Here is a 26,158-nt window from a genome sequence, read left to right as displayed (position 1 = left end):
CTGATGCAATAGGATTTCAAAGTGTCAGATTGGCGGAAGATGGGTTTCGGAGATCCCTAGGACTAGGATTGTGGATCTCGAAAGATGAGGCTTGGTGGATTGATTTGGATTGGTGGATCCCTAAGACTAGGATTGTGGATCCCTAAAGCTAAAGGTGAGGAGTGATTCAAAGAGATGCTGATGCATAAGCTGGGGTAGGAGAGACGGATGTTGGATATGGATGGGGGATAATGGAGATGAAGGAAAACCATTGAAGCTTTTTGAGCGGGGGGATACTTCAAAGAGAAGTACCACCATGTAGTTGAGCACTAGATTTGCTATAGGACTATTAGTTAATTGCCAAGGTTACCAAGAACATCAAGGCCTTTTCACAACTATCCAGAGGACTGACGAACTGACTCAAAACAAACACACAAGGATTGCCCCAGCATGACACATGAATCCTAGAGGAAGCAGCATGGAAATGACACTGAAGAACCCACAAGCAGAAAAGAAAAACAAACGAAAGACCTGATCAAGACCTTACGCTCTAATTGCCCCATTCGTAGCATACCATGATATGGAAGATCATGGCAACCTTGAGGAGGGAACAAGGAGATTGTTTGGAAAAGATACTTCAAGATCCAAAAGGGAAGATCCCAAATCAAAAGAAAGTGAAAATCCAAAAGAGAGTCATTTGCCAACGAGATGGGTAGGACAAGGTACTAACGGACCAAGATCAGACATGAGGAAAGCTATATCCTACAAGGACCTATCAGAGAGCACCGAAGCTGGTGGATTTGGATGAGTGATGCGTCTGGCAAGCTGAACTAAGAAAGATAACACTTTGGTGAAAGGAAATCTAGCTAAAGGATGCGTTGGAATAGCTAACCAAGATGTGCAATGGGTGCAAGATGCTGATCAAGGATGAACTGACACGAACGCTGGATAGATACAATGGTACTAAGCTAAAGAGGATGTACAAGCTGATGGACCAAGATATGTTACATATGTACAAGTTTGTTCATGTTTTGGTTTTGGTGAGATGGAAATGTTTGTGAAGGATGGGATGTCTATAATAGGTGATAGGTTGATAGGTAGATGGTTTGCGAAAAGCTTAAGTGAAAATGGGGTTTTGTGTGTGCACGTGATAGTATACAAGCTAGGATACAAGATTATTTATAGGCTGGAATATGGTACAAACTTTGGACAAGATTCGGATAGACAAGGTATGGTACAAGATTTAAAAGGTATAGTACAAGCTTTGGTACAAGATTTACAAGCTGTACAGGAGGTATTTACAAGCTTCATCAGATTTTGGATATTTGGTTGGAACACCAAGGGAACAAGCAAGTGTGTCTTATGGGATGGTGGGTGAATGGATGAGGGATAGGATAGTGATAGATAATGGATTAGTCTTTAGTACACAAGGTGCCTAAATTACCAAGTTTTCACCAAGGTACCTATCCAAGGCACTTGAATTGCCAAGTTTTCACCATTGGATGCTTATTTCTCTTTACTATTTTTTTTTTTGTATTTTTCAAAAGCTAGGTATACCAAGGATCTTCAAGCATAGAACTTCTTGAGATGAATGATGTTAGTAGGATCATTCAAGATTTCTCCTTCTGGTGTAGATAGCTGATAGGCTCCGAAGCCAAAGGAAGCAGTGACAACATAAGGACCAAGCCATGTAGGTTCAAACTTGCCTTTCTTTTCTCGATCTGCTTGGACTTTCATGTTTTCTTTAAGGACCACGTCACCTGGCTGAAAGTGTCATGGAAGCACCTTCTTGTTGAAATTCCTTTTGAGACGAGTTTGACAGACTATGAGATGATCATAGGCTTGTTGTTGCTTCTCATCTAAGAGATCCAGCTGGGTGAGCCGAGCTACTCTATATTCTTCATCTGATATTTGCCCTTGCAAAGATATGCGCAAGGAGGGAAGTTCAAACTCTATAGGTAGTACCGCTTCAGCACCATAGACTAGGGAGTATGGAGTTGTGCCTGTGGATGTATGGAAGGAAGTTCGATAGGCCCATAGGGCTGGATTTATTTGTAGGTGCCAATCACGGCCGGAATCATTGACAACTTTCTTTAGGATTTTGAGGAGGGTTTTGTTAGTTGCCTCTGCCTGGCCGTTACCTTGTGGGAAATATAGGCTAGAAAAGCGGTGATGGATGTGGAGGGAAGTGCATAATTCTTCCATGTTGAGATTTTCAAAGTTACCTCCGTGGTCGGTGAAGATGGTGGATGGGATGCCGAAGCGGCAAACAATGTGGTACAAGATGAACTTGGAGACCTGAACTCCTGTAGCTGAGGCTAGGGGGACTGCTTCCACCCATTTAGTGAAATAGTTTGTAGCTATTATTATCCATTTATGTCCATCAGATGAGAGGGGTGTGATAGTTCCAACTAGATCAAGGCCCCAACAAGCGAAAGGCCAAGGTGGTGCAATAGGTTGTAGATCCTGTGCTGGAGCATGCACAAGATTTGCATGTTGCTGACATGGGAGACACTTTCTGACAAAGTCACAAGAATCTTCTTCAATGGTAGGCCAATAGTAGCATGCTCTAAGGATTTTTTGCGCTAGGACAATACCACTCGTATGGGCACCGCAAAGTCCAGAGTGTACTTCCTTTAACACCATTGCGGCCTCATTTTGGTCTAAACATCAAGAGAGAGTATCATGATAACCCCGACGATATAGGGTATTGGCTATGATAACATAGCGAGATGATTTTTGGATGAGGTTCTGGCATTGGGTACGTGTGAGGTGAGGGGATATGATACCATCGTTAAGGTAAGCGTGAATCTCATGGTACCAAGGGGATTGGGGACCAACCAAGATACAAACACGGTTTGAATCCTCATTCGCATAGGCGGGTGTGAGGAGCTGCTCCACTAAAAACTCATACTGTGTAGCTACTTGGGGAATTTCCAAGAGCGAGCCTATAGTAGCCATAGCATCTGCTGCTTTGTTTTTTATTCGAGGCACTTGTGTAAACTGAAGCTTTGTAAAATGTTGGGTTAGCTGATCAACTAGCTCTTTGTAGGGTAATAGCTTTTCATCTTTGGTTTGATATTCATTTAGGGCTTGCTTGATGATGAGCTGAGAATCGCCAAAGATTTTTAGATCAGCAATGTTCCATTCTACAGCTATCTTTAATCCTACTATGAGGGCCTCATATTCAGCTATATTGTTGGTGCTAGGGAATTGTAGCTTGAAGGATTTTGGAATGCAATTTCCTTGAGGTGTGACCAATAATATTCTTGCCCCTGATCCATGAGATGTGTATGAGCCATCAAAATAAAGTTTCCATGGGGGTTGTTCTTCAATTAGATAGATATGCTCATCTGGAAATTCTATGATCAACAGATAAGCATCTATTAGAGGTGCATCAGCTAGGTGATTTGCTATAGCTTGCCCTTTGATTGCCTTTCTATCCACATATTGGATGTCAAATTCACTAAGGAGCATAACCCATTTGGCCAAACGGCCTATAAGTGCTGTTCTAGAGAGCATATACTTGAGAGGGTCAATCTTGGAGACTAGTTGGATGGTATGACTTAGCATGTAATGGTGAATCTTTTGAGTTGAGAAAACAACTGCCAAAAAAGCTTTTTCCATAGGAGTGTAATTGAGTTCATAACCAACTAGGGTTCTACTGATGTAGTAGATGGCTCTTTCTCTGTTGTAGTCATCAAGCTGTGCTAGAAGTGCCCCTAGAGCAGTAGGTGTTGCTAATATGTACAAAATCAGGGGACGACTAGGAACTGGTGGAACCAAGATAGGGGGATTGATGAGATACTGCTTGAGATGGTCGAAGTTGCGCTAACATAAAGGATCCCACTTGAAGTTCTCATCCTTCTTCAGTAAATGTGAAAATGGTGTACACTTATCTGCAAGCTGGGAGATGAAGCGCCAAACAGATTGGAGCTTTCCTTGAAGAGAGCGAAGCTGTCGTAGTGTCTGGGGAGGAGGCATGTCTAAGATAGCTTTGACCTTCTTGGGGTCGATCTCTATACCTCGTTTAGAAACTATGAAGCCTAGAAGCTTGCTAGATGTGACCCCAAAGACACATTTCTTGGGATTCAGCATGAGATGATATTTGGCTAACCTATCAAAGACTTTCTCTAGGTCAGCAAGATGATCCATGAAGGTATGAGATTTGACCAAGATATCATCCACATAATCCTCCAAAATGTTATGGATGAGATCATGAAAAATGGCTGTCATAGCTCTTTGATAGGTAGCCCCAGCATTCTTTAGGCCAAAAGGCATCATGTTGTAGCAAAAGGTTCCCCAAGGGGTAGTGAATGTTGTCTTATACTGATCCTCTTCTGCAATCTTGATTTGATTATACCCAAAAAATCCATCCATGAGGGACAAAATTTCATGTCCAGCTATAAGATCTACTATCATATCTATGTTGGGCAAGGGAAAATCATCTTTTGGACAAGCTTTGTTAAGATCTCTGAAATCAGTGCAGATTCTGATGTCACCAAAAGGCTTAGTGACGGGGACCATGTTGGAGATCCACTGAGAATAGTTGATAGGTCGGATAACCTTAGCAGCTAACATTCTTTCTAATTCATCTTTGACCAATAATGCCACCTTGGGGTGCATTTTTCTAAGCTTTTGTCTGACGGGCTTGATCTTTGGATCGACTGCAAGATGATGAACTACAAGCTTTGGATCAAGCCCTGGCATGTCCTGATATGACCATTCAAATCGACCAATGTTTTCTCTTAAGACTTCAAAGAGGAGATCAGCTTGGTCTTGTGATAGGGATGCAGCAATGTGAACAAGTCTGGGGATCTCTGAAGAACCAATGTTGACTTCTCGAGTATCCTCAATTAGAATAGAAGACACCTCTGGTCAATTATCTTGAGGAGGCAATGCTAAATCCTCATGTTCTTCTTGTGGCTCTAGATTTTCTTGCTGAGGGGTTCTCTTCGCTGCCTTAGCTAGTCTCAGATTCACCTTAGTTCCAGTTTTGGGTGTATCGAAACTAGGTTGGGGATTTTCTCCAAAATATCCCTTGGGATCTAGCTTGTAGATATAGGCAAAATCTGGCTTTGTTTTCTTGTGAGGTGTTTCAGCTCCCATGAATCTTAGAAGCGCTTCCTCTGATGTGAACTCATCAATGTGTATGATGCTTGGTTGGTCCCAATCTATGAGTTGTGGATGGGCGAGTGGTAGGTCAATGAGGTGGATGGATAGTTCTTGGAGAACAAAGTCTCCAAGGGAGATTTGGTCTAGGATATCGTTGTAGGCTCTCTTTTCAACTTCCTCAGGAATGTCTTCAATTTCAAAAAGGTCACGGTGAATGTTCAAAAAAGCGTGACCGTTCGTATTGGTGCCCTCAGTTGTGGGTATGCCAAAGCCAAGACCTGACTTCGATTCCCACTTGTGTGCATCGATGGGGCACTGCATGCCTCTTTCTTTTGGTCCTAGACCACCACCTTGATAGTTCCATTTGTTAGTGATGAGCTTATGTTCTTGGGGATACTTTTGGCTAAATTGATCAAGGCATTCTTGATTTCTTTGAGGTGGATCCTTATGTAACCATTTGTTGATATCTGGAGTGAGCTCCTCATGAAGAGGGATTTTCGAGGATACAAAGGTTGTTGGGCCAAACTGTTTGTATTGAGGAGGTGGAATCTCCTTAGCTTTGTGATATGTCGATCGTCCATGGGCATGTGGATCAAGTGGGAGTGCCCCGACAACAAATGCATTCGACAGATTATACTCTCCACAGCCCTTGTTATTGATCTTCACGATAGACAGGGTAGAGCCGAGGATGGTTTCTGAGTCATTACAAGTGTGGGATGAGTTGGCGATGGATGTGTCGATATCAATTCCAAGGCAATGGTTTGTATATGAAGCTTCAACCGCATTGCAATAAGCAAAGGGTTCTGGATCGGCATGGATGGTTACCTCAGTACCTTGATGTGGAAATTTGACGCACTGATGGTAAGTGGATGGAACGGCTTTCATGGCATGAATCCATGGGTGACCGAGGAGGATGTTGAATGGTAGGTTTAGATCAATAACATGGCAAATTGTTTCTTGGATGACTGGCCCAACCTTGATTGGCAGAAAAATAGTTCCTTCTATGGTTCTTTCCAAGTTGTCATAAGCTTTGATGGTGATAGCCTCACTGACGATATCTGCCTCAGTATACCCAGCTATTTTTATGAATTTTAGGGTGCAAATATTCAAGGCTGATCCATTATCTATCATTACTCTTTTCACGGCAAAATTGGATACCATGATGGCTATGTGAAGCGGAAGGGTGTGATCTGGCTCGACCATGGGTATGTCGATGGGTTTGAAAGATAGGGCACATGAGAAGGATAGGTGTCCAACATGATTATGAAAATCAGTAGCATTGATATCTGAAGGGACACGGGATTCTATGAGAGCACTGTCAAGGATGTTCTTGTACACAGGACTAGTGCGAAGAAGGTCTAAAATTGAGATTTGGGTTGGCATGTTCCCAAGGTGTTCCAAGATATTGTAGTGGCTTTTTGATGGAGCTGATGGTGCTGGTGGAACGGGTGGGCCTGCGATGTTAAATCGTGCTCTTCGAGTGGTGACTGCACACTCATTGTTTGGTCCTTGGATATTGATAACATTGACAGAAGGCTCTTTCTCGGATATACAACCTATAAGGCTACCATAGTCTATATAGGATGAAGTGTGGTCATTGTTCTTCCCATGCTGTTGGTTTGGCTGACAGTTGTTGGTGTTGTTGTTGTTGGTTTGGATAGGTGCTTTTCCAGGATTTTGGTTGTGGTGTGGAGGAAAAGCATTTTGATAGATCTGTAAGCCTGCATTGGGAGAGGTTTGGGCACCAACAGTGATTTCCTTCCTATCAATGAGGTCCTGCACATAGTCTTTCAGTTTCATGCATCTGAGGATAGTGTGACCTTTTACCCTATGAAATTTGCAATACTCATTATCTTTGTACCATGCAGCTTTGGATTGGCTTGGGTCAATTTGCTGGGTAGGAGGAAATTTGATAAGGTTTTTCTTGACTAATTTCTCAAAAATGACATCCAATGGCTCACCAAGGGGTGTATAGTTTCTAGATGTAGGTTGGAATCTAGGCTTTTGTCCTGCAGCTACATTGATGGTATTAGCTTGATTGCTACACCCTTGAAAGTTGGGTCTTGGATTGTGGTTTTGATAGCTTTGGTGATTATGCTATTGGTAATTGATAGCTTGTTGATTGTTTGATTCATATGGTGGGTTGGACAGGTTTTGAGAAGGACCAACAATATTCACATGTCTGGTGTCAGTGACGCCATCTGTTGCAACGTGCTTGTTTTTGTTCCAATACCTAGACTTGTCATTGGAATGTGATTGATTTTGGTTGGCTTCCTTGTAAATCTTGACCACACCATCTTTAATGAGTCCTTGCTCAAGGATCACTCCTTTCTCTTTGATATCTTTGTAGGTCTGCAAACAGTTCATGGTCATGTGGTGAGCCAAGCTAGGATGGGCATTATCAATAAACATTTTCACCACATGGTGCTCTTGCAAGGTGCAGGATATGCGGGTGGTAAGGGTTTGCCATCTTTGCAGGTATTCAGCAAGGCTTTCTCCACCTTTTTGCTTAGTGTGGACAAGGTCAACTATTGATAGCTCTGTTTCAACAAGATGGGCATATTGGGCTACGAATGCCTCAGATAATTCAGAAAAGTTTTTAATTGTGCCATAGGGGATTCTATAAAACCATTCAAGAGCTGTTCCAGCCAAGCTTTTGGGAAAAAGGTGCAAGAGGAAGAAATCATTGTATGCTACGTCCTGGCAGTGCATGTAAAATTCTTTGATATGTGTGACAGGGTCTCCTTTTCCTCTGAATTTGTCAAAATTGGGTACCTCAAAGTGTTTGGAAAATGGTGTCATAGTAATGGCTTTGTCAAATGGGTAAGGACACACATTCTCAAACTTGAATGTCTTCGGATCATTCCCTTCTTGGATGGCTTTCAGAGCTATCTTCATTTTCTCCCATTCTGAATTGATAGGTGATGGTTGGGGTGCCCCCAATGTAGGAGTGCCTTGAGGTAGGTATGCGCTAGATGGGGCCACTGAATATGAATGGCTGTGAGGGATTTGCTGATAGGGATTGTATATTGTTTGGGCAGCTGCATGGTGGATGACGGGTTGTTGAGGGGGAGGTGGCGCATATTGCTGCATGTGCTGTGAGGCTTGCTGTTGATATGGGATTTGAGGTTGGGATTGAGGAACATAAGCTGGCTATGGGATAAATGAATGGCTTTGTGGAGGTAAGGTATAAGATGGCTGTGAAGCTTGGGGAAAGGATCGGGGGGCTTGTGGGGTTTGACCAAGGTATGTGGGCTATGCCCCCATTTGGGATGGTACCTGCAAATAATTGGTGGTTGGCTGGATTGGTGGATTAACTCCTAGAAGTGGCATTGAAAAGTAGTTGGTAATAGGAGGTAATGGATTAGTTTGTGGTGGAGGTGGTGGGAATTGAAAGCTTGGGAATGAAACTGATGGGGTTTGATAGCTTGGTGTCTGGATTTGAAAGCTTAGTAGAGTGGTGGCAGGAGCTAGGGTTACTTGGGAGCTTGGTAGAAAATTGGCAGTAGCTTGTGGGGTTTGATAGCTTTGTGGAGTGAGGGTAGTAGCTTGTTGATTTGTGGCTGATGGCACTGAGCTCCCAAGACCTAATGGAAATGATGGGATTGTGCTTTGGGCTGTAGAAAACAAGCTGGGGGTGATGAAAGGTTGATTACTTGGCCCCATGGGTGGCATCCCTATTGTATATTGCTGAGGTTGGCCAAAGATGCTAGCACTAATTTGGGAGATGGGTGGATTTGGAAGGCTGGATTGGGGAGTAGCAGCAGCAATAGTGAAGGGGGTGAACGGTGAGGTGTTTTGGGTAAAGGGGGTTTGGAGCGGAGAGGTATGAACCAAGGATGGAGTGGTGGTGGTTGGGTTGGCTTGCGGCATGGAGATTTCAACTTGGGTGGATGATGGTATGTTTGGGTCTATTGGATCATATGGATTGGCTGGAGGCTCTTCTTTTGGCATATATTGAGGATAATTTGGATCATAAGAGCCTATGGGTGGTAGTAGCTGCCCAAAAAATGGGTGAGATGGATCTGATAATGGAGGGGGTCTTCCAAAGTCAAAGGTTCCTACATTTTCCCTTCGAAAATTAGCCATGATTGTCTCTTTGTTCTTGTCTATAATGGCATTTACCAATACTGCATTTCCTGGTTGGTTCATGAAAGCTTCAATGTCAGTAGATGATGGCATAGCTTTCTCTAGGCTAAAGGATGGCTGAGTGCTCAAGGGGGTTGAGGCTGTTCAATCCAAATGATAGGGCTCCATTGTTTCTTTCTTCTTGGCTAAGCGAGTGACGAGTGGCATGAAAAATTCTCCTAGGGATGAGATGCAATAATGCTGATGGATGCAAAAGGGGGAAGGCTTCTCTATGCAAATGATTTCTTAGGTTAAGGCAAAGCTATATGAAAAAACCTAAGGAGGATTGGGTTGGAGATTCTAACTTCAAAGATATGTTGCCAAAGCACAAAAGGTTTACTTTCCTATGTGCAAGCTTGGTGGTGATTGTGTCAACTTAAGGATAGACTGATGATCCTTTAGGAAGAACACGAGATTGACCACTTGTGGATCCCAACCTTTAGCTCAAGGTGATGAGGGATAACAAGTGACAAAGCTGGATTACCCCAGACAAAGCTCTGTCAAAGGGATAACCTTGGTGAGATTGATGGATTTGGAAGATTTTAGGAGTGGCAAACTTTTGGCAAAAGTGACAACAATTTTGAAGGCTTGGATGTGAGGTTTTGATTGTTGGCTAGATGGTTTGGTTCTAAATGAGATGAATGGGCTAATAATGCTTAAGGGGATAACCTAAAATGGTTGGCTTTTCTACAAAGATGACTCTAAAGTGAAGCTTATCCAAGAAGATGTGGAGAAACAAGAGAGTCTAATCATAGAAATCATGCCTAGTTGGTAAGGCATAAGCAGGATTAACTCCTGGATTTTGGCTAAATTTGATGGTGCGCTCTAACTAGGCCTCTTGAAGTGCTTTGTCGAAAACTTTGTCCTCTACTTTGTGGAGTTTGTCAATTCGAGGACTTGGTGTTAGTTCCCTTCTCTTGGCTGAAAGTTCTTGGTATGCCTGAGACGGTTTGAGTTTAACTTTGTGGAACTTCTGTTTGGGTTTGGGTTGCTCTGACATCAATTCTTGAATCTGCTTGGCTTTGAGAGACCTCGGTTATTTTTCTTCAACTTGTTCAACTTCTGGGATAGGCAGTAACTACGCTAAGTGTGCCCTAAGCTAGGATTGACCAAGTTTGGCAAACATGCATTCAATAAGTAAAAGACCAAGCAATAGATAGAAACAACCAGATAGAAGTTTTGATTCCCAGAATGTGATACTGGCGCCAAGGAGTGTGTGTGTTCTACAAATGTTTCGATCAGTCACTTCAAACACATTAACATCCTAGATGGTTGTCTACAAGGCTAACAGTTGGTTTAGCTAGGGAGTCCTCGATATACCCAAAGGTATGTGAGGCCCAAATCCGTAGATGAAACCAAAAATATGTCACACATCCGAGAGGAGTGGTAACCCACTTCTCCTCTTTCACTTCTCAAGGGTATAAAGTTCCTTGAGGCTCAGCCCGAGTGACAAAAATCTTGATTCCAAGAGAGGTGTCTTTGGATTCACCTCTCGATCTTTATACTCCGCCGGAACGCTAGAGTTGAGGTCGTCCCAAGGGGTGATGAAATCCCCAAGTAGACCTCCTAAAAAGAAACAAGGTTTTGGATCCTAATCTTATGCACCCAAGATGGCCTCGAAAGATGACAAGGGGAGAGAAGACTTGGATGACCTTGGGCTAAAAAACATGCTTGTTCTTTTACCAACTGACTCTTATGTATGCTGATCTAGACTTTGCAAGCACTCATGTTTAAGAGACAATGTTCAATTCTAACTTGAAGTGCCAACAAAACAAAATTGATCGAAGAATGAATACAAGAAGAAGAGTTAGGGTCAACAAAAAAGTAAACCCGCACGCCCGGAGGCCCTCTACATCAAGTATCGATTAATTTCCTTTTAAAGCATTCAAGAGTTGGTGTGATTTTTTTTTAAAGCCCAAAGCAAAGATGTGTGAGACTCAATTTGTCAAGCACGCGCTCGGAGGCCCTCCACGTCAATAGTTGTTCAATTTTATTGCCCAAACTTGAAGTGTGATCGATTTAATCTAGAGTTTTGATCATTTAAGAATTTTGATAGAGTTAAAGCAAATGTTCAAAGACCAAGTGAGTGAGTTAGATTGTGGAACATTTAACACCTTTTTCAAGTAGACCCATCCCCATAAATGGCGCTGAGATTGCAACCAATGGTTGAATTGATGGGTGATTAGAAAAGAGGTGAGTCCAAGGAACTACTCAAGTTGATTTTTGCAAATTTGTATTTAACTTAACAAAGTTTCTTAAATGTCCAAAAATCAAACTTTACCTAGATTGCATGTGGAAAAGAGATTTGTTTTGTTCAATTTTAGAAGCTCCAAATGAAGTGTTTGATATTGCAATGGTTAATTGATCCTTGGAATTCAAGATTGGATTTTTTGTTTTAATCATGCATTCAAGGAAAATTTGATTTTAATCCATGGAATTCAAGAGTGATTTTAGCAACATGCATTCAAAGACAAGTGGTTTAAACATTCAAGTTTTTTCCTTTGAGCATTCAAGATTGAGATTTTGTGTGTTGTTTTAAGAACTTTGAAGTGCTTTGTTTTAACCTTAGATCATTCAAGATTGTTTTGGACTCAAAAGTGAAAATGACTCTTTGGACTTTGGTTTTCATTCAAGATTTTGTGTTATAGTTTGCATATTTTAAGCCCAAAAATGATATTCCTAGATTGTTTTGATGCATGAAAAACCTAAGAAACATTCAAGATTTTGCAACAAGACATTTGTTTGGAACAAATAACAAAGCTTTTTAGGACAATTTTGGCAACCATTTAGGACTCTTAGTTTTCATGACATTTTTAAAAGAACTTTAAAATATTTGCAAATGAGGTTCATTTTATCCTTGATTGATTCTTTGAGTTTGATTTAGATTTTAGTGTGCACTTAGTGTTGATTTTGAACCTTTTGAAATGGAAACTTGAAGTTCTTTTTAAATTCCCAAAAATGAAGTGTTCCTAACTTTGCATGAATGCATCTAAAACCTTGATGTTGCAAGGATGCAAATGATTGGATTGGTTTAGTTTCACTTGTTTAAAAAAAAAAAAATTTCTTTTGGCAAATTTTTAGTTTTTAATGGATTTAAGTATGATTTGGGGGTTCATTTTAAGCACTAAAAAGAAGTGTGTATGATTTTGCTTCCTTAAAAAAAAATGGCCAAGATCTCCCACAAGAAGAAGAAGAAGTAGATGGAATAAGAAGAATATAGACAAAAAGAGGAAGAAGAATTCCAAGTTCTTTGTCCACCTATAAGCTTGAAAAATCTGCAAACATTATGAGATATACTATGAGTTCCTTTGTCTTCTTCATGCTCATGTGGACCTACAAAACCAATTTATACAATCCTACCAATCACAAAAACAAGAAAAATTAGCCAAAATCAGCAAATGACATACAAAACTTGACTAAAAAAGCTAATGAAGATGACCCATGTGGGGTCCCACTGGGCGTGCCAAAATGTATATGAGCAATGTTAGTATTCTAATAGAAACCAAATTTAAATAAACCTTCTACAAACTAAAAAAAATTCATAAACTTCAAGATAGACTAAGATGAGTTCTCAATTGAGAATATGAGCCATTAATGGGCTCTCTCAATGAGAAGCTCTCTTGTTGAGTAGCTTTGTCTAAATAGATAGGATGTATGCTCAAGATTATGCTTCAAAAAGGGCTTCAAATGGAGTTGGAATTTGGGTGTGAGTGTATGGTTTTGATGTAAAATGGCTTCTCAAAATGGCATTATGACTTTACTTCATGGATTGTGTTGTTTTTCAAAGGGGAAGGATCCAATTTATAGGCAAAGGGCTTGAGGGATCAAGGGCTAGGATGCAAGGATGGGAAAAAGCTTATGGAAGGCTCAGATTGCATGAGAGGAGAGCACATGGATTGTGTTTCCTTATAGCCAACCAAGGAGTGACACATGTCACATGGTGAGAGGATGGGGGAAAGGGGAAGGATGAGTCAACAAAGGAGGCTCAAGGGATAAAATCTTCATAAATACCCTCATAATGACTTGTAAGAGAAATAAAAGGGCTTGGAAGAGTCATTTATGACCTTGTGGGCTTCATAAAGTTTTATGGTTGAGATATTTTGAGGGAGATGAGAGCAATTTTGACTTGGGCTTGATTAGGAGGGTTTTAAGCTTGCTTAGGCTTGTGAAAATGATTAGAGGATGGATTAGGATGGTTTAGGATTAGCTTAGGGATAGGCAAGTGGATGGCATTTAATGAGGGTGGGTGAAGGAGGAGATATTTGTTAACTTTGGCTTGGGTTAGTAAGTCTTAACCCATGTTTAGAGAATGTGACAAGGTTAGGAGGGGATTAGGATTAGGTTTAAAGACATCTTCTAGAAGAGTCTAGACTTTGGATGAGGATAAAGACTTTCTAGAATAGTCTAGAATTTCCTAGGATGAGGATGAAGACTTTTTAGAAGAGTCTAGAACTTCTTAGGATGAGGATAAATTAGGTTTTTAGGAAATAAATAAAGTTTTATTTATTTCAAGGGTTTGGGTTGAGGAGATATTTATTAAAACTTTTTTAATAAAGATGAGGATTAATATTTAATCTTAATTAAATATTTTGAGTTGGGATTAGGGGTAGGAAATGATGGGATTAGCCTTTAATTAAAATTAAAGAAGGATTAGAAGATTTTGGAAGAGGTTAGTGGTCTTAAGGAAATTGGCCAAGTTTTGAGTAAAAAATAATTTTTTTATTTATTTTGGGTTTTTTGGTCAATTTATTAATTAAATAATTAATAAATAAGGAAATAATGTTTAAATAAGATTTAAACATTTTTGGGAGGGATTCCTTAATTAAATATTTTTAATTAAGATAAAGGGATTTAATGGCATAAAAATAAATTAATTAATTAAATAAATAATTAATTAATAAATGATGATGTCATCAGGACTTTTTCAGAAAATAAAAATACTTTATTTTCTAAAGGTTTTTAGGTGTCTACAATAAGCCCTAAAGGGGTCATTTACGATGTTGTGACAAAGCTTGAACCGTAGCATTGGGAAGATGAAAAAGAAACACTATGATATTATGAAGTGGAGGATGTCATCAGATCAAGATATCATAAGATCGAGGATGTCAAAGGATCATAGAGTCAAAGTTGAAGATGTAAGATCTTACGAAGTTGTCAAATTTTGTAAGGTTGTAAAGGAGATTTTGCTTGGTTTTGATCTTACGCTTGAAGAACATGTGGGGCCAACTATTCTGAAGTGTCAGTTTCTACCTCCTACTCTCTGATGCAAATAGATCAAGGGTGGTCACTTTTTCACTTTGAGAAGTTTCTTGATCTTTAGTTATAGTGATAAAGAGATGAGTTTCCATGTCATAGGTGGGTCCATTCAGTTTGGTGGGTCGCGTGTGGTGGGTCAGTGTTAGACCGGTCAGTAAGGGGTCATGTTTCTATTGGTTGGTGCGCTGGCAGGATTGATGTTTTTTGGGACAGTCAAATGGAGGAAGATCAACATCTCTCACTTTGTCACTATGGGAAAATGATTGACCTTTAGCTATAGTGACATAGCGAGGTCTTTCCATGTGTCTTGGCAGGCCTAGAAAGGTAGTCACAGTTAAAGCTAACCATTATGAGACATCATAGTTAAATTAGAGGATAGCATAGTCAAGGTGATATGGTGGTCAAACACATACTTTGCAAGATGGCAGAAAGAAATAACATGGTTGGCCCACATGGCATATTCTAGTTGGACTAGGTTGACCTACTGATTTTGCAAATTCATAAGTGAGAAACCAGAAAGATAGGGTTTCTTGCATGATCTGATCTTCATGTCGATTCCAACCACTTTCCAATAAATTCTACACTCAGTGAATGAAGGAAAACACTCCACCACCTCTCATTTTATCCATCTACTTGGTCAAAGTAATTTAATGGTGTTGTTTTGTCTTCTCAAGGCTCTGTTTGGCAAAATGTTGGATTTCTTTGTATTTGGGTCCGTACCAAGATCAAATTTTACCTAGACTTGCATGATTGTTCTCTGCAATCTTAAATGGTAGTGGTTGAGTTTGGTTTAGGATAGAAAATATCTCAGTTATGCCTAAGCTATAAAGGTAGTTTTTGTAAATCATGTGAGAGTTGACTCTTCTCTATTTTCTCTAATATTGCTCTAAAAGTTCACTGTAAATTCCCTTTGCCTCTGAACTTATATGAAATTCTACCTTATCTCCTCCAACCATTGATGTATTGTGCAAGATCTATTTGCCTCTCATTAATGTTTTGTGGATATCTTCAATCTTACTTGACTATATCACTTTTTGGCCTATGAATGATATATAAGTGAATTCTCTTCGTCCTTTTGTCATTTATTTGGGTTTTCTAATCTATATGTGATTGATAGATTAAAACAAGTCTGGATGAGTATATCTTTTGGTGTCATGATGGTTCAAAAGTACATGTATGGGTAGAGATTAGTTTGAACACTCTATTTTGGTGCATCACCCCCTTAGGTTAGAATAGGTAGATTTTCTTTCATCCACTTCTTCTCCCTTTTCCTCTCTAAGTGTAGTTAGGTGCACCCTAATAGCAAAAGAAGTCGGCCTTCTCCAAAGACTCAACCTCACAATTTAAGTCCCACAACTTGGAGGTTGTTTCCATGTTTCCCAAGGTTGTCCTTAGGTAAAAACTTTGGACAAGGGTGCAAACTTTTGTGACACCAGAAACTTTAACTCTAAATTTAATTTGGCTAGAAATTAATGGTGTTGATTGCAAATTATATTATGTTGAGAAAAACTGAGGAGTTTTATAATTTATATTTTATACATGGAGAGGTACACAATCAAGGAACTCTTCTCCATCTCATGGTGTTATGTTTCTTATTTGTAAAGATATAATAGAATTTTATCATAGTAATGAGAAAGTATTTCATATGCATAGTTTTTCCATGCAATGAGAAAGGCCTATAAAGCCCAATAAGGGAAAGGAAATGTGAGTTTTCAAAAATAGTTACAATAGAAATAAGAACTGAGAATAAAAAAATAGAAAAAATTAATGGTTAGAAGAAAAATATTTCAAAAACAATAAAATCTCATTATTTTGAGAAGGAAGAGGCACTAAAAACACAAAATGTTCAAGAAGTTTCAACCATGCCAGATTAAGATCTATATGCAACAAAGATCTTAGAACTTTGTCGCATACTCCTTAGGTGATAAATTTTTTACTAAAAATGCATGTGAAGGACATGATAACTAAAGCTTGCAAGCAAAAGATCTCATAAATGAGAGGAGAAAACAAACCTTTTAGAACGAATACCTTTTTTTTGAAAATCTCTCTCAAGAAAAGACTTTGAGTGACATGATTTGAGCCTATAAAACAAAATATTTTGACACATCCAAGTTCCTTAACTAAAAAGAAAAATTTTAGCTCTTAATAATAGAAAATGTTCAATAACAAATATGTAAAAGCTTATTTGACCCTAGAAAGCAAAAAAAAGGAAAAATTTGAGCTCCTTATAAAAAATACACAAGAAAATAAGGAAATTTGAGTTTAGCAAATAAAAGAGATCTTAATATTTTCCCCTATACTTGTTTGCTAATATAACTTTAACTACAAATGTACCTAGGAGAATACCATAATCAAAGCTTGAAATGAAAAGATTGCCTAAATGACAACTCAAAGCATACCTTTCAACAATAGTGTTTTCTTCCAAAAGGCTTCAAAGCATGAAATTTTGACTAAGACACTTTGACAATAGGAAATAAGAAGATTTCAAAAAAAAAATCTCCCTAATTACAAATAATGTTAGCATGAATGTTGATGATACTACATTTGGGGAGTATTCTAAGCATTGGAGATTATTGACATGTTGCATTCATGTTGTGTTTTTCATTGATGTCAACATAGCATGGTTTTCGTAAAGATTGACTGAGTAGCAGGCATAGATCTTGATGGTATGGACAATGGTTTGATTGTTTGGTGATGTGTAGTTATGGACATATTTGACACTGTGTCCTAATGATGTAGTCAAGTGCATAGGGTCTAAGTTGAAGACGTATAGAAGTTGTACCTGATTTACAGAGATTATTTTAGAGATAGAGTATTGGGAAAGAAATTCTTGATGTTTTTTGGCTATCTTACATCTGAGATATAATGGAAAGATGCACAATCAGGCAGTGACAAAGGACAGTCAACTAATGATGTCAACAAGTGCAGAAGCCCTAGTATTGCACATGTGAAGTTTTGTATAGACTGTAAGCTAACAGTGCTATTGTAATTGTAATTAATTAATTATCTTATTATAATTAATTGGGAAAGCCTCAAGGCTAACTCAAGGAATTATTAAGAAGATATGGTATAAAGGAAAGATGTTTTCCTTGATTGTAATGTGTATTCAAGTATTATGATCGTTGTTGAAGAGAAAATTGTGAAAAAGAGTAGAGTGCTTACTGAATGTATGTAAGTGATCCAAGGGATTATTGGATGTGATATTTGTGATTTTGTTACAAGATCAAGAGGAGCAAAGCTCCAGTTGATAGGATAGAGAAAGAGGAAGGAGCAATACAATACCACTATTATTTTGCAAGGAATAATACAGAGATCATTTAGATAGTGGATTCATTGGTCTTTCCCTTAAAGTTGTTTGGGTAGTGGGTCCAACTGTCTTCTACAACTCCTAACAGGGTTGGCACAACTCTAATAGGGTTGAAATCTCTTAACAAGGATTCAAAGTCTCCTAACAGGGACTCATATGTACTTAATGTATTCATAGATTCTTAACAGAGTTCAACCTATGACAAGGAATATTTATATTAGTACATCATCTTGTGGGTACCAACCCCACTGGGGTTTTCCCTTTGAACTGGGGTTTCCCTAGTTAACAGATCTAGTGTTATTGTGTATGAGTATCTTGTTGTGGTTTTGGGTTATTACTTGTATGGTTAAGTTTTTTTAAGGTTGTTAATTATGATATTAGTTGAATAACTGATTCACCCCCCTCCCCTCTTAGTTATATCAATGAACTATATATTCTAATAATTGGTATCAAAGCATCAGGTCATTGAAGGATAAGTTGAACAACTTTGGGAGATCGATGGAAAATATTTTTAGAAAGGATAGTCCTAGATTTGATGGGGCAACTATGATTGGAAGGAGAAGATGAAGAAACATTTTTTGTGCATGGGTCTAGGATATTGGATCTTGACAAAGGGAAAGAAGATAATAGTTGAAGAAGCAAAGCTAGAAGGTTGTAGTGAAGAAGAGAGAGATCTATTCATGTGTAACATGAGAGCAAGAGAATCTCTACTAATAGATCTTTTAGAGAATCAATACAATCAGGTAAAGTCACTTGAAACATCTTATGAAATTCAAAAAGCATTAGAATCTACTTTTGAAGGTGATGATCATGCAAAGAGAATGGGATTATAGAATTGGATATGTTTATTTCAAGATGCTAAAATGATGGAAGATGAATATGTAAGAAGTTATGTTGGTATAATATCAGAAATTGTTGCAGGAATTTGGTATCATGGTGGAACCAAGGAAGACGATGAAGTTATGTAGAAGATCTTGAAAAGTTTAACACCACCATTCAAACTGATAGCTTAGATCATTCAGCTAGTAATGCCCTACACTAAGGATTTCACAAAGGAAATGTTGCTTGGAATATTAGAATTAGTAGAAGAAGATCTAAGACAGTCTAGAGATTTAGCAAGAGTTGAAACAACTTTTAGTGCCCTGAACATTCGACCTAATTTGACAAGGAGTTCAAGCACTCATGGAGATTTTGTTGGTAGTAGTAGATCTGATGAAGACAAGAAGATTGAGGAAGGAATAGCTATTGTAGTGAGAAGAGAAAAATATGGTAAGAAAATATTTAAATGTTGGATTTGTAATGAATTTGGTCATTATGCATCTAAAAGTCCTAAAAGAGAGAAGAAGTATAAAGGAAAGCTTAACCCTAGAAGCGATAGAAATAGAAATTTTTTGTATGCAAATGAAGATGAAGAATCTGATTAGAAAGGTAAAAGTGAAAGTCATGAAGAATTAGGATTTGTGGCTATAAAGGAAGATGATATTGATAGATAAACTAGAGAAGAAAGAGCTCTAGTTAACCAAGTGGAAAAGAAGTCTGATTAGATAATTGACAGTGGTTGTTCACATCACATGACTGGTGATATGAATAAGTTTGTTAAGTTCAAGAATCATGATGGAGGTATTTATAGAGTTGGTAATAATGCAACCTTTCATATAACATGAATTGGATCCATTACTCTTGATGGTAAATTTAACACTAATGATGTTTATTTTGTTGATGGATTGAAGTGTAACTTGTTGCGTGTTGGATAGTTGATGAACAAGGGTTATCTATTGTAGGCCACTAAGAAGACATGCATTATCGAAGACAGATGGTAAGATGATTGGAACTAGCACTAGATCCAAAGGTATTGTATTTCAGTTAAATCTTACTAAAATGACATGTTTAGTAGCTAAAGTGGATAGCAATTGATTATGGCATAGAAGATTGTGTCACATAAACTTTTATAATATTGTGAAGGTTAGTAGCACTTTTGCAGTCAGAGACTTGCCTAAGATTACAAAGCCTACTAATGTTGTGTGTAAGGAATTTATTTTGCCTAAGTAGAAGAAAGTATCATTCCCTGGCAAAGAAGTTGGAGATCATTCACATAGGTCTGAGTGGTACTTCCAAAATAGGAGGATTCTATGGTGAAAGATATTTTATGATTTCTATTGATGATTTCACTAGAATGATGTGGGTAACATTTCTTAAAGAGAAATCTAAAGCTTTTGAGAAGTTTAAGATATTTAAGAATAGAGTTGAGAATGAATCTAGTGTTCAGATAAAGTGTTTGAGATCTGATAGAGGAGGAGAATTCACCTTTTGAGAGTTTAACATATTTTGTGAAGAGAATGGAATCAAAAGGGAACTATCTACACCTAGAACTTGGTATATAAGGTTGGATAGTTATTTGGCAAAGCTTGGATCTACTAAAGGTACAATAGACAGTAACTTCTATTTGAAAGAAATTAAAAATGGTTTGCTGATTATTGTAATATTTGTTGATGCCATCATTTTTGGAGGTAATAATGAAGCAAGTGATAAGTTTTTTGAAGAAATGAAGGATGAATTTGAAATGAGCATGATAGGAGAAATGAATTTTTTCTTAGGATTGCAAATTGTATAGAATAGTGTTGGTATTTTCATTTCACAAGCTAAGTACTTGAAAAAGTTGTTGAAAAGGTTTGGTTTGGAAAGTTGTAAACCTATTGGTACACTTTTGATAACTGGTCACAAGTTATCTAGCAAAGATGATACACTTGCAGTAGATTAGAAGAAGTAAATCCATGATTGAAGGTTTGTAGTATCTGACTCACACTAGACCATATATAGCAAATGTGGTTGGGATTGTAGCTAGATTTCAAGTTGATCCTAAGGAATATCATTTTGCAGCAGTGAATAGAATATTTAGATATTTGAAAGGGACATCTAACTATTGAATTTGGTATGACAGATTGAGTGATTTCGCTCTATGTGCATATACTGATGTGGGTTGGGCAGGTAGTATGGATGACAGAAAGAGCACCAGTGGTGGAGCATTCTTTATTGGAAGAAGATTGGTTTCTTGGTTAGGTAAGAAGCAAGATTGTATCTTGCAGAGTACTGCTAAGGTAGGGTATGTTGCAACAACAAATAATTGTAATCAAGTTATGTGGATGAAGAAAATGCTTAAGGATATCATAATTGAGTTTGAAGAACCTGTTATCATTTACTATGATAACACAAGTACAATGAGTATGTCTAAGAATCTTGGATTACATTCTAAGACTAACCATATATCTATTAAGTATCACGTGCTAAGAGAGAAAGCAACATAAAAGGAGATCATATTAGAGTATGTGAGTACTAAAGATCATATTGCAGGTATCTTTATGAAGCCTTTTCCTAAAGATACTTTTGAGTACTTAAGAGGTATGCTTAGGGTTATCCCCTTGCCTACTTCTAAGTAGATGATGCAGAGTGATGTAGGAGCATCCAGAGGTATAAGGGCAATCCTGTGTCACCCAAAAAAAAGTACTTAGACTTAGTTTCTATTTTAGGTGTTTTCATTTTTGGATACCCATTTGGGTCAAATAAAGGTTCCAACTCTCAAAGTTCCACTATCAGTGTTCTAAGATAGAGTTTTTAATCACCTTGGGATACGTGTAAATGCCAAAAAAAATAGGAGTATGTAATTGAGACATCATTTTGGTGAACTAGAAGGTTTAAATTGGTCAAAATATTTTCATTGTAATTTAGAGCATTCCAGAAAAAGAATCAGGTCAAAAGGTCCCACGGTTTGAAAGTTATCACAGTTTTTCAGTTTCTGGAGACATCCTAAGAATGCTTCGAAGTCAGGTTAGGGGCATTAAATGACGTCAAATAGGACCAAAAAATGGGGGACGAGCAAAGCTGATCCATAGGTCTATAGAGTGCTTCGAGAGCTTTCTAAAAATGTAAACGGTTCATCAATCGGAGCTACCATTCAAAAGTTATGCCTCCCGAAAGTTCGGTTACTATTTCTGGATTCTTCTAATTTTGCACCGACTTCTAATGTGACTTCTAGAGCCTTCTATTTGGTCAATGGATGCCTACTAGCACTTTCTAGAATGTATTTCTAATCTTTAACCCTCCGGGGTCTATTTAAGAACATTTCTGGCATTGTAAAAGTCAATTCGAAGTGGAGTTTGAGAGGTACTGAAAGGAGAAATTATCTCTAGATTTATACTATTGTAAGCCCTTAGGGCATGTTTTGAAGTCTATTTTCTCTGTACTGAATGTAATAGCATATTTACACAGTTAATACAATTTTCCCTTTCCTATTGTGTCCATTCTGTGCTTGGGTCATGTCCCCATCAAGTGGTATCAGAGCTAGTTTTCCTGAGTGTGTAGATAGAGCGCCGACTGTGAGGCAGTTTGCACCAAGACTGTCTAGTTGTGGGTTTGAGTTAAGAAGATTCCTCCATGAAGAGAGTGTGGTGGAAGGGCCAGAGCTATTAATCCTAAGGAGGTTAGAGCCCTCCAAAGGTAGGTACAAGCATTCCAAGAGGAGCTCCGTAGAGGAACAAATGTTGTTGCAGGCGATAAAAGTGAGGATGACAATGAAGAAGAAGAAATTGGATCAGAAGGGGAATTTGACGGGGAAGTTCTGAATCAGGAAGAGGAAAGGATTTTTAGGGCCATTACTAAGTTTGGGAAAAGACCTACAATTGATGTGGGTGTATTTTCAGGAAATCTGAAACTAGATGAGTTGATCGACTAGATCAATGAACTGGAAGAGTACTTTGAGTATGAGGATATCGAGGACCTAGATAGGGTTAAGTTTGCAAAGGCCAAACTAAAAGGACATGCCAAAATTTGGTGGCAAGAGGTTCAATTGGAAAGAAATAGAAGAGGAAAGGAGAAGATCACAAGGTGGGATCTTATGGTGGACAAATTGAAGAAGTAGTTCATTCCTATTGATTATGAGCTTGATTTGTTTAAGAAGATGCATGGGTTAAAGTAAGTAGAAAAATCAGTCCAAGAATATACAGAGGAGTTTTACCAACTTCTGATTAGAGCAATGCATGCAGAAACAAATAAGGAGAAGGTTGCTCGTTATATCAGTGGGTTGCGACCTAGCATCCAGGAGGAATTAAGTCTGGTAAGAATGACCAGCGTTGAAGACGCATACCAGTTTTCCCTACGAGTTGAAGAGAAGCAAAATAAGAGGTTTGAAGGAAGACAAAGAAGGCATGGTCAAGGAGGAAGGGGTAGTGGTAAGTCATCTGGAGGCCAAAATGAAACCCAAAAGAAAAATAAAGATATGGGTACTAGCAGGAACCAAAGGAACGAGGGTTTCAACCGCTTCCGAGATCAAGACTTTGGAAATCAAAGAGGAAGAGGTAGAGGAAATGGACAAGGAAGAGGAGGTTTCTGTGGTACCTATTTTCATTGCAATGAAGAAGGTCATCATGCCTTTGAATGCCCTCAATGACAAGGAAGGACAGATAGGAGAGCTGAGGGCCAAGCTAGGGTTTCTCATGTGGATGAGGATGCGCAATCATCACATTTAGAGGATGCAGAAAGAGGAGAGACTTTAGTAAATGAAAGGGTCCTACTAAGTGGTGAGATTGAACCAGGACAAAGGAGGAGTTTGTTCCGTACCAGATGCAAGTGTGAGGATAAATGTTGTGATGTGATCATTGATGGTGGTAGCACTGATAACTTGGTATCAGAGGAGATGGTCTCTAAGTTGAAGCTCAAGAGGGAGAAACACCCCCAGCCCTATCGGATTTCTTGGGTGAAAGATGATCATAAGGTCATGGTAAGTGAACAATGTTTAATGAAATTCAAAATTGGGAGTTACCATGATGAAGTTCTCTATGATGTTATTCCAATGGATGTTTGCCATCTATTGTTTGGAAGACCATGGCAGTTTGATAGGCATGCAGTACATGATGGTCATGCAAATACATACTCTCTAACAAAGGATGGAGTTTGCCACAAACTGAAGCCCATGAAAAAGGAAGGCGAAAACGTATGTAGCAGTGCTAGGATTTGTCTTGTTGATGGAAGGAAGTTTTTAGATGGCAAGAAACATCAGCATATGTGTTGTGCTTTGATTCATAGGGAAGATAAAGAAGGTAGTAGTGAAATACCACTTGAAGTTTCAAATTTACTAGGTTAGTTTGGAGATATCATCTCTGATAATGTTCCAGAAGGATTGCCACCAGTAAAGCAAATCAGTCATTAGATAGATTTAATCCTAGGAGCTAGTTTTCCTAACAAGGCTGCTCACAGGATGACTCCTACTGAAACTGAGGAGCTAAATAGACAGGTTCAGGAGCTATTGAGGAAGGGCTTGATTCGGGAGAGCCTGAGTCCATGTGCAGTACCTATAGTACTAGCACCAAAAAATGATGGAGAGTGGAGGATGTGTACAAACTCTCGAGCTATAAATAGGATAACCATCAAGTATTGGTTTCATTTGCCAAGAATGGATGATCTTATGGACTGCTTGAGTGGAGCTCAGTACTTCACAAAGATAGATCTCAAGAGTGGTTATCACCAGACATGGATTCGAGAAGAAGATGAGTGGAAAATAGCCTTCAAGACCAAGGAGGGTCTTTATGAGTGGTTAGTCATGCCCTTTGGATTGAAAAATGCCCCAAGCACCTTCATGCGGCTTATGAATGAGGTACTTAAGAAGTTCTTGGGAAAATTTGTTATTGTCTACTTAGATGATATTTTAATTTTCAGCAGGACTTTGGAAGAACATTTATTTCATATTCATAGTGTCCTTGAAAAGTTAAGGGAAGTGAAATTATTAATTAATCTGAAGAAGTGTATCTTTGCAAAAAGGAAGTTAGTCTACTTGGGGTTTGTTATATCACCTGAAGGTCTCAAAATGGATCCAGAGAAGGTAAAAGCCATCTTGGAATGGCCTACTCCAAGGTTTGCTACTGAGGTAAGATCGTTCCATGGTCTAGTTAGTTTTTATAGAAAGTTTATTAAGAATTTCAGTGGCATATGTGCACCCCTGACTGACACAATAAGAGGGGATAGAAAAGAGTTCAAATGGACTATGACAGTTATGAGTAGTTTTGAAATGCTGAAGAAGAAGGTGACAGAACAACCTATGTTGGCACTTCTAGATTTTAGAAAGGTGTTCCAAGTGGATTGTGATGCTAGTGGCAGTACTATTGGGGCTGTATTAAGCCAAGAAGGTAAGCCTATTGCATATTTTAGTGAAAAATTGAATGATGCAAAAAAGAAGTATTCTGTTTATGATCAAGAGTTCTATGCAATAGTTCAGGCCTTAAAGAAATGGAGGCATTATTTATTGCCAAAGGAATTTATTTTGTATACTGATCATCAGGCATTACAGTACCTAAATAGCCAAGCTAAATTGAATCAGAGGCATATGAAGTGGGTAGAGTTCTTGCAGAGCTATACATTTGTGTTGAAGCATAGAAGTGAAAAATCTAACAGGGTTGCAGATGCACTAAGTAGGAGACAGTTTTTGCTTACAGTAATGCAGGTTGAAGTAGTTGGGTTTGATGAACTCAAGAATTTGTACCCTAAGGATCCTAATTTTGCTAAAGTGTGGAAAGCTTGTAAAGAGCCTATTGTTGTAGACAGAACTAAGTGGTTAGACTATCTGATTCAGGATGGTATGTTATTCAAGGGCAGTCAATTATGCATTCCAAGGAGTTCCATGAGGGAAAATTTGATTAAGGAGAAACACAGTGGAGAGATGGTAGGACATTTTGGTCGAGATAAGACCATTGCCATTCTTAGAGAACATTATTTTTGGCCTCAAATTTCACAGGATGTGAAGAAGTTTGTACAGAGTTGTCAAATTTGTCAAGTGGCCAAGGGATTTAGTCACAATACTAGATTATATCAGCCATTGCCTGTTCCATCAAAGCCATGGGAGGACATAAGTATGGATTTTGTTCTTGGATTGCCAAGGACACAAAGGGGTAATGACTCAGTATTTGTGGTGGTTGATAGGTTCTCCAAAATGGCACATTTCATTCCATGCCACAAAACTCATGATGTTGTCCATATTACAGACTTATTTTTCAAAGAGGTGGTAAGACTACATGGTCTTCCAAGGAGTATAGTTTATGATAGAGATACTAAATTTGTAGGGTATTTTTGGAGAACATTGTGGAAGAAGTTGAGAACAAACTTGAAATTTAGTTTCACACATCACTCGCAGACTGACGGCCAAACAGAAGTCTGGGCAATTTGCTGAGATGTTTAGTTGGGGATAAGCCCAAGGGATGGGATTTGATTCTACCACAAGTGGAGTTTTCTTACAATAACTTTGTAAATAGGAGTACTGGTAGATCACCATTTCAAATTGTATATGGAAGTAGCCCAAGGACTGCACCAGAGTTGAGGAAGATAGAATAGGGG

This window comes from Cupressus sempervirens, chromosome 11 (genome assembly GCF_028749045.1).
Source record: "Cupressus sempervirens isolate cs-2001-9-10 chromosome 11, ASM2874904v1, whole genome shotgun sequence".
Lineage (NCBI taxonomy): Eukaryota > Viridiplantae > Streptophyta > Pinopsida > Cupressales > Cupressaceae > Cupressus > Cupressus sempervirens.
Note: the sequence above shows the minus strand (reverse complement) of the source record.